The sequence below is a fragment of the Balaenoptera ricei genome, chromosome X (genome assembly GCF_028023285.1).
Source record: "Balaenoptera ricei isolate mBalRic1 chromosome X, mBalRic1.hap2, whole genome shotgun sequence".
In the NCBI taxonomy this organism is placed as follows: Eukaryota; Metazoa; Chordata; class Mammalia; order Artiodactyla; family Balaenopteridae; genus Balaenoptera; species Balaenoptera ricei.
This window is the reverse complement of record NC_082660.1, coordinates 109,234,878-109,252,510: the sequence shown is the minus strand read 5'-3', so window position 1 is coordinate 109,252,510 and position 17,633 is coordinate 109,234,878. Positions and strand designations below refer to the sequence as shown.

At 36.8% G+C, this 17,633-nt stretch overlaps 1 pseudogene; it reads left to right on the top strand.

The window, feature by feature from the left end:
- The first annotated feature begins 553 nt into the window (after positions 1-553).
- LOC132357181 (uncharacterized) lies at positions 554-5,264 on the top strand (annotated as a pseudogene).
- Positions 5,265-17,633: the final 12,369 nt, after the last annotated feature.

Below are 17,633 nucleotides of genomic sequence, written 5' to 3'. Positions count from 1 at the left end.
AACGCCTACAGCCAACAGGGCTGAGACTGCTGAAAATCAAATGCAGAATCTCATAAGGAAACTGGCTGAATTACAACTCAAGTTGAACTCTCAGCCTCTTAGGGTATCTATTGTTAAACTGAGGGCAGTCATTGAGAAAGAATGGGCTCCTGTAAGTTGGGATGGGGACATGTGAGAAGACCCTGATGAAACTGGGTACCCTGAGCCTCTAAATCCTGATGAGTCTTCTTTGCCAGTGAAAGAGATCTCCCCACTCTCAGTGGATGTGGTCTCCCCACCGTAGCAGAAGCAGCTTCCCAACGCCCAGCAGAAGCATCCCTACCCACAGTGGTTCAGACTCTCTACCCCGTCTTATTGGCCTTTCCACTCCTGCCTGAGGGAATTAACCCTGCACTGCCTGAAGAAAGTGTAATGGCTTCCCATGAGGCAGTTGGCACATAAAACAATGCTGATTCTCCTCAGAACCCACCCCCACCATCCTTCTTTGCTTCTAGACCTACAACTATACTCAAGTCTCAGGAGGCCACTAAAGGTCAGGTACAAAGTGTCACCCATGAGGAGGTACAATACACTCCAAGAGAACTACTCGAGTTTTCTGATTTATACAAACAAAAACCCAGGGAAATGTGTGGGAATGGATACAGAGGGTGTGAGATAATGAAACTGAGAAGGACTCTGTGGGGCTCCTGGACACAAAAGCCTTTCTGTGTCCTCTTCCCTGGATTCCAAAGGGCAGGTTCAAACAGTTGCTAATCAGGGAAGGGAGGGGATGCAGAGACAAGGGAGGAGCAGTCAAGAAACAATAGCGCAGCCTTGGGGCAGGGTCCGGTTCCCCCTCAAGGGATACACATAACAATATCTTTGAGCTCTTCTGCAGAACTAAAACCCCCACCAAATGGAAGATGTTAACTACTTGATGAAGCACTTCTCATTCCAGAGAAGGTCACAGTTCGCCCATCATCACCTGACACCAGATGATCTCTGGATTGAAAGAATGCGGGCCCTGCATGCACCCTGATCCTTATCAGCAACCCTGCCCCTTGACTATAAAACTCCTCATAAACCACCCCTCCCACCCCGGGGTTGGGACACACCGTTTTGAGGGCATTAGCCTGCTGTGACCCCCTTTGCCTGGCAAAGCAAAAAAGCTATTCTTTTCTACTTCATCCAAAACTCTGTCTCCAAGATTTAATTTGGTGTCAGGGTATAGAGGCTGGATTCGGCTTCAGTAACGGTGGAAGGAGCATAAAGTTGGATCAGGCTGAATTTATTCACATGAGCTCATTAAGCAGAAATTTTGCATTTAATGTTCCAGATTGGGAAGTTAGAAAGGGCTCTAAAGGTTTGGATGGTTGGCTGAAACATGGATGAAGAGATGGCCCACAGTGAGGGAAGTGAAAATGTTGGACCTACCTTGGTTTAAAATACAGAAAGGGATTCAAAGGCTTAGGGAGATTGGAATGTTAGAATGGATTAATTATTTAAGATCTAATTCTGGAGGGTCCAGAAGACATACCTTTAGCCGATGTTGCCAGAAACAAACTTATGAGGGAAGCCTGAGCATCCCTCAGAAGATGAGAAGCTCTGTGATTGCTCTTCTCTAGAGGCCAAAACTTACAGTGGGAACTGCAGCCACTGAATTGGGGAACCTAAATGCAATGGGAGTAATTGGATCCCAGTTGGCAGGGGTAAAGTGGTGGCATTCAATAGCCACAGGCAAGGAGGGCATGGTTACCATAATGGACAGCAGAGTCAAAGCAGCAATCAGAATAGTCTGAGTCATACAGACCTATGAAGTTGGCTAATCGTGCTATTCCTAGAAGTAAAAGAAATAGGAAGCCTAGTAAATTCTTACTTGATCTGTATAAGCAGAAAAGTTCTAGGTCAAGTGGAAAAAGTCTAAACTGAATCACAAAAACAGAGTCACAGCCCTTCAATCAATTCCTAGACTTGAGAGAGTTTATAGGCCCAGAAACCCCCATGAATGGACAGGAGTCTGGGTCCCAATGAAGAAGGACTCTGATACACTATCAAAAAATGTATACTGTTAATCTTTTCCCCAGCCTTCCCCAAAGGGACCTACCCCTTTTAGCAGGGTAACTGTGAATTAGGGTAAAGGAAATAATCAGGCCTTTCAGGGACTACTGGACTACTGACTCTGAACTGACACTAATTCCAGAAGACATAAAATGTCACTATGTTCCACCAGAGTAGGTGTTTATGGAGGTGAGGTGATCAATGGAGTTTTAGCTCAGGTCCATCTCACAGTGGGCCCAGTGGGTCCCAGAACCATCTTGTGGTTATTTCCCCAGTTCTGGAATCCATAATTGTAATATATATACTTAGCAGCTGACAGAATCCCCACAATGGTTCCTTGAACTGTGGAGTGAGGACTATTATGGTAGTAGAAATCAAGTGGAAGCCACTAGACTGTCCCTACCAAGGAAAACAGTAAAAAAAAAAAAAATCCTAGAGGGATCTAAAAGATTAGTGACACCATTGGGGACTTGAAGGTGGTGGTTCCCACCACATCCCCATTCAACTCACCTATTTGTCCTATGCAGAAGACAGATCAATCTTGATAAATGACAGTGGATTATCATAAGCTTAACCAGATGGGGACTTCAATTTCAGATGCTGTACCAGATATGGTTTCATTGCCTGAGCAAATTAACACATTCCCTGGTACCTGGTATATAGCTATTGATCTGGCAAATGTCTTTTTCTCCATCCCTATCAATAAGACTCACCAGAAGCAGTTTCCCTTCAGCTGGAAAGGCCAGCAGTACACTGTCACTATCCTACCTCAGGGGTATATCAACTCTCCAACCCTATGTCATAATTTAGTTTGTAGAGATCTTGATTATCTTTCCCTTCCAAAAGATATCATACTGGTCCATTCCATTAGTGATATTGTGTTGATTAGACCTATTGAGTGAGAAGTAACAACTACTCTAGACTTATTTGTAAGATATTTGGGTGTAAGAGTAAATCATAAAAAAAGTTCAGAGGCTTTCTACCTCAGTGAAAGTTTTAGGGGTCCAGTGGTATGGGGCATGTTGAGATATCCTTTCTAAGATGAAGGATAAGTTGTTGTATCCGGCTCTTCCTACAACCAAAAAGGAGGCACAACACCTACTAGGCTGCTTTGGATTTTGGAGGCAACATATTCTTCATTTGGGTGTGTTGCTCTGGACCATTTACCACATAACCTGAAAAGCTGCTATTTTTTAAGTGGGGCCCAGAACAAAAGAAGGCTCTGTAACAGGTCCAGGTTGTCATGCAAGCTGCTCTGCCACTTGGGCCATATGATCCTGCCAATCCAATGGTACTTGAAGTATCAATGGCAGATAAGGATGCTATTTGGAGCCTTTGACAGGACCCTATATGTAAAGCATCAGCCCTTAGGATTTTGGAGCAAAGCCCTGCCATCCTCAGCAGATAATTACTTTCCTTTTGAGAAACAGCTCTTGGCCTGCCACTGGGCCTTAGTAGAGACTGAACACTTAACAATGGGCCATCAAGTTACCATGCAACCTGAGCTACCCATCATGAATTCCATGTTATCTGACTCACAAAGCCATAAAGTTGGGTGTACACAGCAGTACTCTATCATCAAATGCAAGTGGTATGTACACAATCGAGCCCAAGCAGGCCATGAAGGCACAAGTAAGTTACATGAAGAAGTATCCAAATGCCCATGGTCCCCACTCCTGCCACACTGTCTTTTCTCTCCCAGCCCACATCTATGGAGTTTCCTATGATTTGCTGACAGAGAAAGTGAAGTCTCAGGTTTACAGATGGTTCTATAGGATATACAGGCACCATCCAAAGTGGGCAGCTATAGCACTACAGCCTCTTTCTGGGACATCCCTAAAGGACAGTGGTGAAGGTAAATCTTCCCAGTGGGTGGAACGTCAAGAAGACCACCTGGTTTTACACTTTGCTTGGAAGGAGAAATGGCCAAATATGGAATTATATACTAATTCATGGGTTGTGGCCAATGGTTACACTGGATGTTCAGGGACTTGGAAGAAGACTGGAAAATTGATAACAAAGAAATTTGGGGAAGAGGTATGTGGATAAGACCTCTCTGAATAGACAAAACATGTGATGAGACTTGTGTCCAATGTGAATGCTCACAAAAGGCTGACCTCAGCAGAGGAGAACTTTAATAATCAAGTGGATAGGATGACCCATTCTGTACATGCCAGTCAGCCTCTCTCCTCAATCACCCCTGCCATTGTCCAATGGCCTCGTGAATTAAGTGTCCAAGGTGGGAAGGATTAAGATTATACATAGGCTCAGCAACATGCACTTTCACTCACCAAGAATAACCTGGCTATGGCCACCAGTGAGTGTCCAATCTGCCTGCAGCAGAGACCAACACTGAGTTCCTGACATGGCACCATTTCCCAGGGTGATTAGCTAACTATCTGGTGACAGGCTGATTACATTGCACTGCTTCCATCATGGAACGGACAGCATTTTGTTCTTACTGGCAGAGATACTCTGAATATGGAGGTTTTCCTTCCTTGCCAGCAATACTTCTGCCAAAACTACCATCCATGGATTTACAGAATGCCTTATCCACTGTCATAGTATTCTGCACAGCATTGCTTCTGATCAAGGAACTCACTTCAGAGCAAAAGAAGTGTGGCAACAGGCACATATTCATGGAATTCCATGGTCTTATCATGTTCCCCATGATCCAAAGCAGCTGGCTTGACAGAATCGTGGAATGACCTTTTGAAGATTCAGTTACAGTGCCAGCTAGGTTGCAATACCTTGGAGGGCTGAGACAAGGTTCTCCAGAAGGCTGTATATGCTCTGAATGAATGGTCAGTATGTTGTGCTGTTTCTCTGACAGGATTAATGGGTCCAGGAATCAAGGGGTAGAAATGGGAATGGCGTCACTCACTATTACCCCTAGTGACCCATTAGCAATATTTTTGTTTCCTGTTTTTGTGACCCTATGCTCTGCTGGCCTAGAGGTCTTAGTTCTAGAGGGAAAAATCCTTCCACCAGGAGACACAACAATGATTCTATTAAACTGGAAGTTAAGGCTGTCACACAGCCACTTTGGGCTCCTCATACCTCTGAATCAACAGGCAAAGCAGGGAGTTACTGTGCTGGCTGGGGTGATGCATCTCAACTACCAAGGGGAAACTGGATTACTACTCCACAATGGAGGTAAAGAAGAATGTGTGGAACACATAAGATCCCTTAGAGTGTCTCTTAATATCACCATGCCTTGTGATTAAGGTCAGTGGAACACTACAACTCAATCCAGGCACTAACATCCACTGGGATAGACCACTAACATCCCAGACCTTTCAGGAATAAGGGTTTGGGTCACCACACCAGGTAAAGAACCATAATCAGCTGAAGTTCTTCCTGAAGGCAAAGGGAACATAGAATGAGTAGTGGAAAAGGTAGTTATAAATACCAGCTATGATCATGAGACCAGTTACAGAAACAAGGACTGTAATTGTAATGAGTATTCTTCCTTATTTTATTTTGTTATGGATATATTTGTGTGTGCGTGTATCAAATATCTTTGTTTTCTTTCTTCTCTTACTCCTTTATCATGTAACATAAGATGTATCATTAACTTTATATCATAGTATTGTTAATTTTACATCACAATATTTAAGTTATGGGATATTGAAGAGAAGAGTAAACATCACTCAAGGACTTTACCTCCTATTCTGGGGAAGATTGTGAGACTTTTCTCAGCCTCCACAATCTCATGAACCGATTCCTTATAATAAATCTCATTTTATATATATATTTGTATTTTATATCACAAATATATACACATATTTATATATAGAAAATATATAAATATGAAAAATTATGATAGGCAAATATATGATATAAAATATAATATGTAATATACAAAATTATATATTTAATATATACAAATATATAAACTATTATTGGTCCTGTTTTTCTGGAGAACCCTGACTAATATAATGGCTGCTCTGTGTTTTTCCTTATATTTGAGCAAAAAGAAGAGCAAAGTGAGAGGAGCCAGCACAATTTCAAGCTGGAAAATCATTTCGAGATGATTCAGATTATCCTCTACATTTGATAGATGAGAAAGCTAAACTATATAGGTGAAGGGACAGGCTCAAAGAAGACAAGGTGGGGAGGTATAAGCCAGACATATTGACAAACAGTTCAATAGTCTTTTACTTTACATTATTTGGCAAGAAAAATACTAATGCTAATGATGATGTTATATGTTAGCCTAAATCTATTGTGTATTTCATAGTTTTTTTTGCTTCTATTACCTCCTTTAAAGAAGAAGAAGAAAATTGGATCCAAATTGTACATTTTGCTAATTATCTCTAAGGTGCCTAACTTTACAGGTGCTGAATAATATGTCACATAAATGAAGGTGATTAATAGAATTTAAGAATGTATGATTCCCACTCATGTTGAAGCCATGTGATCTGAATGAGTTTTAACTGGAGTTGGATGAGTTTCTTATTTCCAAATCTATTGGTGAGAAAATTGGATTCGAGCTTCAGTCAATTTAATTTGTTGTGTTATACTACATGGCTACTACATGAATGACAGGAAAGATCAGTGCCTTGGGGTCTCAATAAATTGGACTAATTTGAGGAGAAAAGCCTCTTATTTAGTGAACTAGTATGTTCTTCAAAATAAATGTAATTTAAGGCATATATAGGACTTCTAACTATACTAATAAAGTAATGTCACACCCCCAACCTCTAACCTAACTCTGTTTTAAAGAGGCATGTTTATATATTCAATTTTTTTCTAGACTACTTTCTCTATCCATCACTTTTTTTTCCTTGACTGGAACCTGGTTCTCCTTCATGGAGAATGATTCCCATATAACACTATCAACTGATATATCCTCATTCTCCCAGAGGGGACATATACTAGGTCCAGGGAAATGAGTTGGAATACCCTTGATTCCCCTTTACTATTTTTCAGACCTTTGTTCAATATCTCATCCTCCTTTGAAGCCTATTAAACTACCCTCTTCCTGTCCAATTTCATTTTCAAGTCATTCTCCCACAGTCTTTGAACATGTTGGCATCAGTTTTACAGTTATACATTTCTTCATTACCACAGTAACCCTACAACATTTCAACTGAAAAATAGATGGCATGTCCATGACTCCCTTATACCTCCTTGACCATCTTCCACATTCTATTTCTGCAATTCACTAACAATGAAAATCACTAGAAATTGTCATCACCCATAACTATTTTACCTCTGTAATATTTAACAATGAAATTTCTCTCTCATCACATACTTCTACCATTTAGCCTCTCCTACTCTTGTACCTTAAACAGCCTAGTTTTTTATTTCATCAAAATTTCAATCTTCTGTTACCCCGGTTCCTTCCCATAACTCCCTATATTACCTAAATACTTATGATAAGCTTCTTAAAGAGCACTCTCACCAGCAAGTTGAATTTCTTTTACCTCCCATAGTATCTTCCTAGACGATTAGTTCTAAGAGCCTTAGTCAACGTGTCTGTTTTCTCATTGACTATTTCTGGGCTTCTGAAAATTGCCCGAGAATGTCACACAACAAATGGTGATTGACTCCACTGAAAATGTATCATGTCCTGAGGGCAGACAGCAGAAGCAAGAAGAACTACAATCCTGCAGCCTGTGGAACAAAAACCACATTCACAGAAAGATAGACAAAATGAAAAGGCAGAGGACTATGTACAAGATGAAGGAACAAGATAAAACCCCGGAAAAACAATTAAATGAAGTGGAGATAGGTAACCTTCCAGAAAAGAATTCAGAACAATGATAGTGAAGATGATCCAGAACCTCGGAAAAGGAATGGAGGCAAAGATCGAGAAGATGCAAGAAGTGTTTAACATAGACCTAGAAGAATTAAAGAACAAACAAATAGAGATGAACAATACAATAACTGAAATGAAAAATACACTAGAAGTTATTTATAGTTATAGCAGAATAACTGATGCAGAAGAACAGACAGGTGACCTGGAACACAGAATAGTGGAAATCACTGCCATGGAACAGAATAAAGAAAAAAGAATGAAATGAAATGAAGATAGCCTAAGAGACCTCTGGGACAACATTAAATGCACCAACATTTGCATTATAGGGGTCCCAGAAGGAGAAGAGAGAGAGGACATGAGAAAATATTTGAAGAGATTATAATTGAAAACTTCCCTAACATGGGAAAGGAAATAGCCACCCAAGTCCAGTAAGCACACAGAGTCCCAGGCAGGATAAACCCAAGGAGAAACAAGCCGAGACACATAGTAATCAAATTGACAAAAATTAAAGACAAAGAAAAATTATTAAAAGCAACAAGGGAAAAACGAAAAATAACATACAAGGGAACTCCCGTAAGGTTAACAGCTGATTTCTCAGCAGAAACTCTACAAGCCAGAAGGGAGTGGCACAATATATTTAAAGTGATGAAAGGGAAGAGCCTACAACGAAGATTACTCTACCTGGCAAGGATCTCATTCAGATTTGATGGAGAAATCAAAAGCTTTACAGACAAGCAAAAGCTAAGAGAATTCAGCACCACCAAACCAGTTCTACAACAAATGCTAAAGGAACTTCTCTAAGAGGGAAACACAAGAGAAGAAAAGGACGTAGAAAAACAAACCCATAACAATTAAGAAAATGGTAATAGGAACATACATACTGATAATTACCTTAAACGTGAATACAGGATGAGCTTTTTAAAAAAATTAATTGGGCATGTTTGTGGTTGGCACTCTGATAATCGTGTGTCCTGTGAACTCTTGGAATTATTTAAAAATCAAAGCTCATGAAAGACTTGGCAATGAAGGAAGTGAGGATCTGAAGGAATTACATTCATTCCACTGAGGGCCCAGGTTGAAGCTGCCAAAGGAATGCTAACTCTACCCAGGTACTGATGTGCTCTCTGTCTGAGATTTAGAGGGTAAAAAATTGGAGACAATTTTAATTTGAACTTTTAACTAGCAAGAGAAAATTTAATTTAGGGTCTTAAGCATTTTGGACTTGAATTTCTATCTCAAAAATAAAAGCTATATTAGATACATCAAGAATTACAGTATATTCTGATACAAAGAGATTCATTAATTTTTTCCAAATAGCTAGTCAGTCAACTGTCCCAACAAAATTTATTGAATAATCCATGTTTTCCTACTTATTTAGAATACACTGAATCCCCATGGATCTGTTTCTGGCTTCTCTATTCTTTTCTGTTGTTTGACCTGTTCTTTGAATATAACCTAACTGATATATAATAGAGTTCATCTTGCCTCATTACTCCTCTTTTCTATCCTTATTATTTTCACATTTATTTTTCAAGATAATTTTAGACTCATTTTGCCATGACTAAAACACAGTGAAAAATGAAAAATCTTACTAATATGTTAATAGGATCATATTAGATTTAAAAATTAAAAAGACTAAATATTTGGAATAGACTATCTTTTTAGACAAGAACAAAGTACCTTTTTCATGTAATGTAGTAAGGTTTTATCATTTTTCTTATCAGCCATGGACATTCCATGTTAAATATATACATAGACTTTGTTGATGTTGTGCTACTGTAAGTGAGATGCTTCCTTCCATAATCTTTTCAAACTACTTTTTATTTATTTATAGAAGAGATAATTGACTTTTATGTATAATTTTATGGCCAGTCACCTTACTGAATTTTCTTGTTTCCAAGAATTTTTCAATTGATTCTCTTTCATTTTCAAAAGATACAATCCTATCATTTATAAATAATGATAATTTTATTTCCATCGTTCATTTTCCAGTATGATTTATTTTAGTCTAATTACCTGGCTAGTATTTCCAAAACCTATCCAACTGATACAGTGCTACTAAGTAGATTTCTCATTTCTTATTTTAATGGGAAAGCTTCTAATATATCACCAATGATGGTAAGTAAATACAGTTGGCCCTTGAACAATGTGTGTATTAACTGCACAGGACCACTTACACTGGATATTTTTCAACAGTAAATACTACAGTACTGCATGGTCCAGGGTTGGTTGAATCCATGGATGTGAAGGAACCACAGATACAGAGGGTCCACTATAAGTTATATGTGGATTAACTCCTGTGTTGTTCAAGGGTCAACTGTATTTCCAGAAGGTTTGTTTTTAAAATCATAATGGATATTAAGTTACATTAAATACACTTTGTAATTCATTGGAGTAACTATGTTTTTCCTCCTTTGGCTTACTGATATGGTAAATTATAATAGTTATTTCTTAATATGCAACTATCCTTATATTTTTTATGAATGCTCCACTTGATCATGGTTTAATATACGCTTAATTAACTGCCTGATTCCATCCGCTAATGTTATTTTTAAGATATTTGCATCAATATTTTTAGAGAGATTAGTTTCTACAGTTTTTTGGGTACCATTTTGTAAGGGTTTGTTGTCAGTATTATGATAGTTTTATAAATTATATTTTGAATTTTTCTAGTTTTTGGTCTTGGAAAAGTTTTTATAGTATTCATATTATGTGTTTCTTAGAGGTTCACAAGAATTCACCTGTTTAATCATTTTGACTATATGCATTAAGGGGATGACGTGGAACAGGGACATGAAAAGATGCTCAACATCACTAATCATCAGGGCAATGCAAATCAAAACCACAATGAGATATCACCTCATACCTGTTAGAATGGCTAGCATCAAGAAGACAAGAGATAACAAGTGTTGTTGAGGATGTAAAGAAAAGGGAACCTTTGTGCACTGTTGTTGGGAATATATATTGGTACAGCCACATGGAAAACAGAATTGAGGTTCCTCAAAAAATTTTAAAAAGACCTACCATATGATGCAGTAATTTCACTTATGGTATATATCCAAAGAAAATGGAAACAGGGTTTCAAAGAGATATCTGCACTTCCATGTTTATTGCAGCATTATTCACAATAGCCAAGATATGGAAACAACCTGTGTATCTCTCAACAGATAAACAGATAAAGAAGTTGTGATATATATGTAAATTCAGCCATGAGAAAGAAGGAAATTGTACCTTATGGGACAACATGAATGGTCCTTGAGGACATTATGCTAAGTGAAATAAAATAGACAGAGAAAGACAAATACTGTATGATATTCCTTATATGTGAAATCTATAAAAGCCTAACTCATAGACAGAGAGTAGAATGGTGGTTGCCAGGGGCTGAGGGCAGGGGGTGGAGGAAATGGGGAGATGTTGGTCAAAGGGTACCAACCTCTAGTTAGAAGATGAGCAAGTTCTGGGGATCTAATGCACAACATGATACAACAATACTGTATTATATACTTTAAAGTTACTAAGAGAATAGATCTTAAATGTTCTTGCTACAGAAAATAAATGGTAATTATGTGATATGATAGAAATGTTAGCTAACACTATGGTGGTAATCATACTGTCATCTATTAGTGTATCAAATCAATACATTGTACACCTTAAAGTTACACAAAGTTATATGTCAAATTGTATCTCAGTAAAGCTGTGGGGAGCAGGGAAGGCGCATGACCTAGGAATGAAGAGCAGTGAACAGCTGTGGCTATTTCTTTCTGTTTCAGATTTTTCTTTATGTACTTTAATGCTAAATTATTTTGTTGCATAAAGATGTATGCTAGAACTTTATTGTGTAATATACTCTGTACATCACTGAAATGCTATTAAAATCATGTTTGCTAGTAATACCACACTTAATGTACTTCCTTATGCATGAGGTTTGTATTTGATTTTTTCCCCCACTGATAATTTGAAAGGCCTATATCCTTGAAAATTTAAATAATACCTGTCGACCTCTATTTATTGATTTGCCAGCTTTAGATGATATTTATTGATTCTCTGTTATTCATTCAATAAATATTTATTGAGTGCTTACTATGTAACATGTATTATTTTAGGTACTGTTTTAGGCATGTGTGAACAAAACAAAATAACTGTCATAAAACTAACCTCTAGCTGTAAAAGGTAAGTGATATATGGAAAAATGAAACTCTAATTTGAAAAGATACATGCACCCCAACGTTCATAACAGCACTATTTACAACAGCCAAGACATGGAAACAACCCAGGTGCCCATCAACAGACAATTGGCTTAAGATGTGCCACAGACACACACACACACACACACACACACACACACACACTAGAATATTAGCCACAAAACAGAATGAAATATTGCCATTTGCAGCAACATGGATAAACCTAGAAAATATTACACTTAGTGAAGTAAGTCAGACAAAGACAAATACTATATGATATCACATATGTGGAATCTAAAAATAATACAAATGAATCTATATACAAAACAGAAACAGACTCACAGCATAGAAAACAAACTTATGGTTACCAAAGGGTAGAGGAAGGGAGGGAGGGACAAATTAGGAGTATGAGATTAACAGATACAAACTACTATACATAAAATAGATAAGCAACAAGGATTTACTTTATAGCACAGGGAATTATATTCAATATCTTGTAATAACCTATAATGGAATATAATATGAAAAAATAATTGGATCACTTTGCTATACACCTGAAAATAACACAATATTGCAAATCAGCTATACTTCAATTAAAAGAGGTAAGGGAAATTACAATTTCAAATACGTTACATCTTTTCTTCCTTAACCTCTTAATTTTTGTTATATGCATTATACATTTATATTGCCAATTACTATAATTTTATGTTCTCTTCTTTAATAACAATATCCACACAGTACTTGACCTTAAATCTATAATTATTTTCCTCAGTGATTCCTGCAGGTCCTTTCATACCCAGATCTCCACATTTACAAGAGCCGACTTTTAAAATTTGATCCACTGACTAGTTGTAGGAAATACTTCAAAACATGCTTGTGTGTACTGTGAATTCTCAATTTTTTAACGTTGACAATATCTTTTGTCTAAGTTTTCATAATAGAACAGTAGCTTGGTTAGGTATATGGTTCTTTTTTTAACATCTTTATTGGAGTATAATTGCTTTACAATGGTGTGTTAGTTTCTGCTGTATAACAAAGTAAATCAACGATATGTATACATATATCCCCATATCCCCTCCCTCTTGCGTCTCCCTCCCACCCTCCCTATCCCACCCCTCTAGGTGGTCACAAAGCACTGAGCTGATCTCCCTGTGCTATGCGGCTGCTTCCCACTAGCTATTTTACATTTGGTAGTGTATATATGTCAATGCCACTCTCTCACTTCGTCCCAGCTTACCCTTCCCCCTCCCTGTGTCCTCAAGTCCATTCTCTATGTCTGCATCTTTATTCCTGTCCTGACCCTAGGTTCTTCAGAAACATTTTTTTTTTTTTAGATTCCATATATATGTGTTAGCATATGGCATTTGTTTTTCTCTTTCTGAGTTACTTCACCCTGTATGACAGACTCTAGGTCCATCCACCTCACTACAAGGTATAAGGTTCTTGCGTCATATATCTTAGCTCTCTCCACCTTCCCATTCCATTGTAGTTTTATTTTGGCACTGGGTTTTTCTGTGAAGTTCTGAAGCCAGCCTGAAGTTCAGGTGACTTTTATTATGCTTGGATACATATGAGGATACTTGCTTTATATTTAAGCTTCAGTAAATTATGAAGAAAATGTGTAAGTTTTAATCAGCCTTCACATTTTCAAATAGACTTTATATTTAGAACAGTTTTAGATTACAGAAAAACTGAGAAGATGGTACAAGGAGATACCATGTACCCCATACACAATTTCCCTTATTATTAACAACTTGCCTTATTGTGGTACATTTTTATAATTAATGAGCTACATTACTTGTATTTACTTAATTAATATTATATATAAATATATTATTATTAACTAAAGTCCACACTTTATTCAGATTTCTTTAGTATTTACCTAATGCCTTTTTTCTGTTTCAGGACCTTATTCAGGATGCCACATTAAATTTAGTCATCATGTCTCGTATGGCTTCTCTTGGCTATGACAAATTTTCAGAATTTCCTTGTTCTTGAAGACCTTGATAGTTTTGAGGAGTATTGGTCAGGTATTTTGTAGAATGTCCCTCAATTAGAATTTGTGTGATGTTTTTCCCATGATTAGACAGTGGTCATGTCTTCCTGCAAGGAAGACTACAGAGGTACAGTGTCATTTTCATTGCATCATATCGAGGGTACCTACTATTAACATAATTTGTCACTGTTGATGTGATTTTGATAAACTGGCAGAGGTATTTTGCCAGATTCCTCCACTGTACAGTGACTCATTTCTCTCTTTCCATATTGTACTTTTTGTAAGGAAGTCACTATGCACACCCTATACTAACTACTCTATTTTGTTGCTCAAATATTTTCCAACTTTGGCCCTTGAGAGCAATTTAAATTGGCTCTTGTGTCCCTTTGACATACTCCCATCAAAGTGGGCATTTCCTTTTTGAGAATCTACTTACTTTATGACACTATAGGATGTCCTAGATTCATTTTGTGTATTACTTATAATAGTTCTAGGATCAGCTATTTCTCCAAAAAGCCTTGGTTCCTTTTATTGGAGAATGGTATTATAAATCAACACCTGGGCACTAGGTGTGTTTGCTCCTACTTGGGTACCATTTCTTCTAGGATATCTCAGATGACAGAGCAAGAAAGTATATGTGTGTATTAACCTGTGCATCTACACATATCTATAGATGTTTCTGTATGTAGCCTTCTGTGTGTACATTAAGCTGCACATGAGTTCACACTGATGTCTCCAACTCTAATCCATTACCACATGTATCATTCTAGCTTCCTACTCTTACCAATATGTAAAGTCCCACTCCAACAGTGAAAAACCGGGCTCACAGCACATGTAACTCATGTATTAAGTTATTCAAGGACAGTATATTGTAAAGCAGTATGAAAATTGTTAGCCTGTACCCCCATGGGAAAGAACTTTACCAACTAGAGTGGAGTGAATTTCCTTTGTTTTTTCTTTTAGACTCCACTCATTTCCAAAGTTACTTAGGGCAGTGCCTATCCTCCAAAACCCTTCAGTGAGGTTGTTTCAAACACTTGTAATACAGTTAGATTTTTGTCACAGTGTGCCTTTTATCCTGGTATCCCCCAACTTTCTAAATATATTTTAAAATTGCTATACACTAAGGTTAACTCTTTGTGCTATGAAGTTCTATAGGTTTTGACATATACATAATATGACATATACATAATTAAAGTATCATATGAAATAATTTCACCACCGTAAAAATCCCCCATGCTTCACCTATTAAACCTTCCCTCCCATTCCCTAGCAAGCACTGATTTTTAATTGAATTATAATTGACCTAAAATATTATAGTAGTTTAAGGTGTTCAACACAGTGGTTCAATATTTTTATAATTATGAAATGATCACCATGATAAGTCTAGTTACCATCTGTCACCATACAGAGTTATTACAATATTATTGACTATATTCCCTAGGCTATAAATTACATCCTTGTGACTTATTTATTTTATAGCTGGAATTTTGTACCTCTTAATCCCCTTCACATATTTTGCCCATCCCTCCTTCTCCCTCCCCTCTGGTAACCACTAGTTTGTTCTCTGTATCTATGACTCTGTTTTTGTTTTGCTTTGTTTGTCCATTTGTTTTTTTAGCTTCCACATATAAGTTAAATCATATGGTATTTGTCTATCTCTGTGTGACATATTTCACTTAGCATAATACTCTCTAGGTCCATCCATGTTGTTGCAAATTGGCAAGATTTCATCCCTTTTTATTGAGTAATATTCCATTGTATTCATTCATTCATCTATGAGACACTTAGGTTGCTTCCATATCTTGGCTATTGTAAAAAAATGCTATGATGAACATAGATTTTATATTTCTTCATGATTCAGTTTCAGAAGACTGTATGTTTCTAGGAATTTATCCATTTCTTATAGGTTCTCTAACTTGGCATATAATTGTTCATAGTTTTTTGTATGATCCTTTGTATTTATGTGGTACCAGTTCTAATTTCATCCTCTCTCATTTACGATTTTATTTATTTGGAGTCTCTCACTTTTTCTTAATGAGTTTGGCTAAAGGTTTGTCAATTTTGTTTATCTTTTCAAAGAAGTTTCATTGATCTTTTCTAATTTTTGCCATCTCTATTTCATTTATTTTCACTCTGATCTTTATTATTTCCTTTCTTCAACTAATGTTGAGCATTGTTCTTCTTTTTATAGTTGCCTTAAATGTAAAGTTAGATTGTTTATTTGAGTAAAGCTGAATGCTTTTCCTCTAAAATCAGGAACAAGACAAGGATGCCCACTCTTGCCACTTTTACTCAACATAGTAGTAGAAATTCTTGCCACAGCAATTAGGCAAGAAGAAGAAATATAAAAGGCATCCAAATTGGAAGGAAAGATGTAAAATTGTCTTGAGGTAAGCCTGTATTGCTATGAACTTTCCTTTTAGAACTGTCTTGCTGTGTCCCATCAATTTTGGAATGTTGTGTTTCCATTTTCTTTTGTCTCAAGGTATTTTTTTGTTTCCTCTTTGATTTCTTTGTTGACTCATTAGTTGTCTAATAGCTTGTTGTTCATTCTCCATGTATTTGTGATTTTTCTAGTTATCTTCTTGTAATTAATTTCTAGTTTCACACCATTGTGGTCAGAAAAGATGCTTGATATTATTTCAATCTTAAATTTATTGGGACTTCTTCAGTGGCCTTATATGTAATCTATTCTGGAGAACGTTCCATTTGCACTTGAAAAGAATGTGTATTCTGCTGCTTTTGGTGGAATGTTCTGTGTACATCTATAAAGTACGTCTGGCCTAATGTGTCATTTAAGGCCAGTGTTTCCTTGTGGGTATTCTGTCTGGGTGATCTATTTCATTGATGTAAGTGAGGTATTAAAGTCCCCTACTATTGTTGTATTGCTGTCTATTTCTCCCTTTATTTTTATTTGCTTTATATATGTAGTTGCTCCTATGTTAGGTACATAAATGTTTACAAATGTTAGAGCCTCTTGTTGGATTGACCCCATTATCATTATGTAATGCTCTTCTTTTCTTTTGTTACAGTCTTTGTTTTAAACTCTATTTTGTCTGATATAAGTATTGCTGCTCCATACAACAGGTTTCTTTTCATTTCCATTTGCATAACATATATTTCATTCCCTCACTTTCAGTCTGTGTGTATGTTTAGGTATGAAATGAGTCTCTTCTAAAAAGCATGCATTATAAAAGGGTATTTTTAAAAAATCCATTCAGCCACCCTATGTCTTTTGATTAGAAAGTTTAGTCAATTTACATTTAAAATAATCATTGATAGGTATGTACTTATTGCCATTTTGTTAACTGTTTTCTGGCTGTTTTTGTAGTTCCTGTCCATCCCTTTCTTCTTCTCTTTCTCTCTTCCCTGGTGGTTTGACTGTTTTCTTTATTGTTATGTTTAGATTCCTTTCTACTTCCTTTTGTGTATTTACTATACATTTTCTTTGTGGTTACCATGGGACTCACATATGGACTCCTATGTTTTTAACAATCTCCGTTAAGTCAGTAATAATTTGAATGCATTCTGAAGCTTTATATTTTTACTCTTCCCTGTTTTATATTTTTGATGACTCATTTCACATCTTATTTTATGTTTCTTTCATCTAATAATTGTATTTTTAATTAATTTTACAACTTTTGTC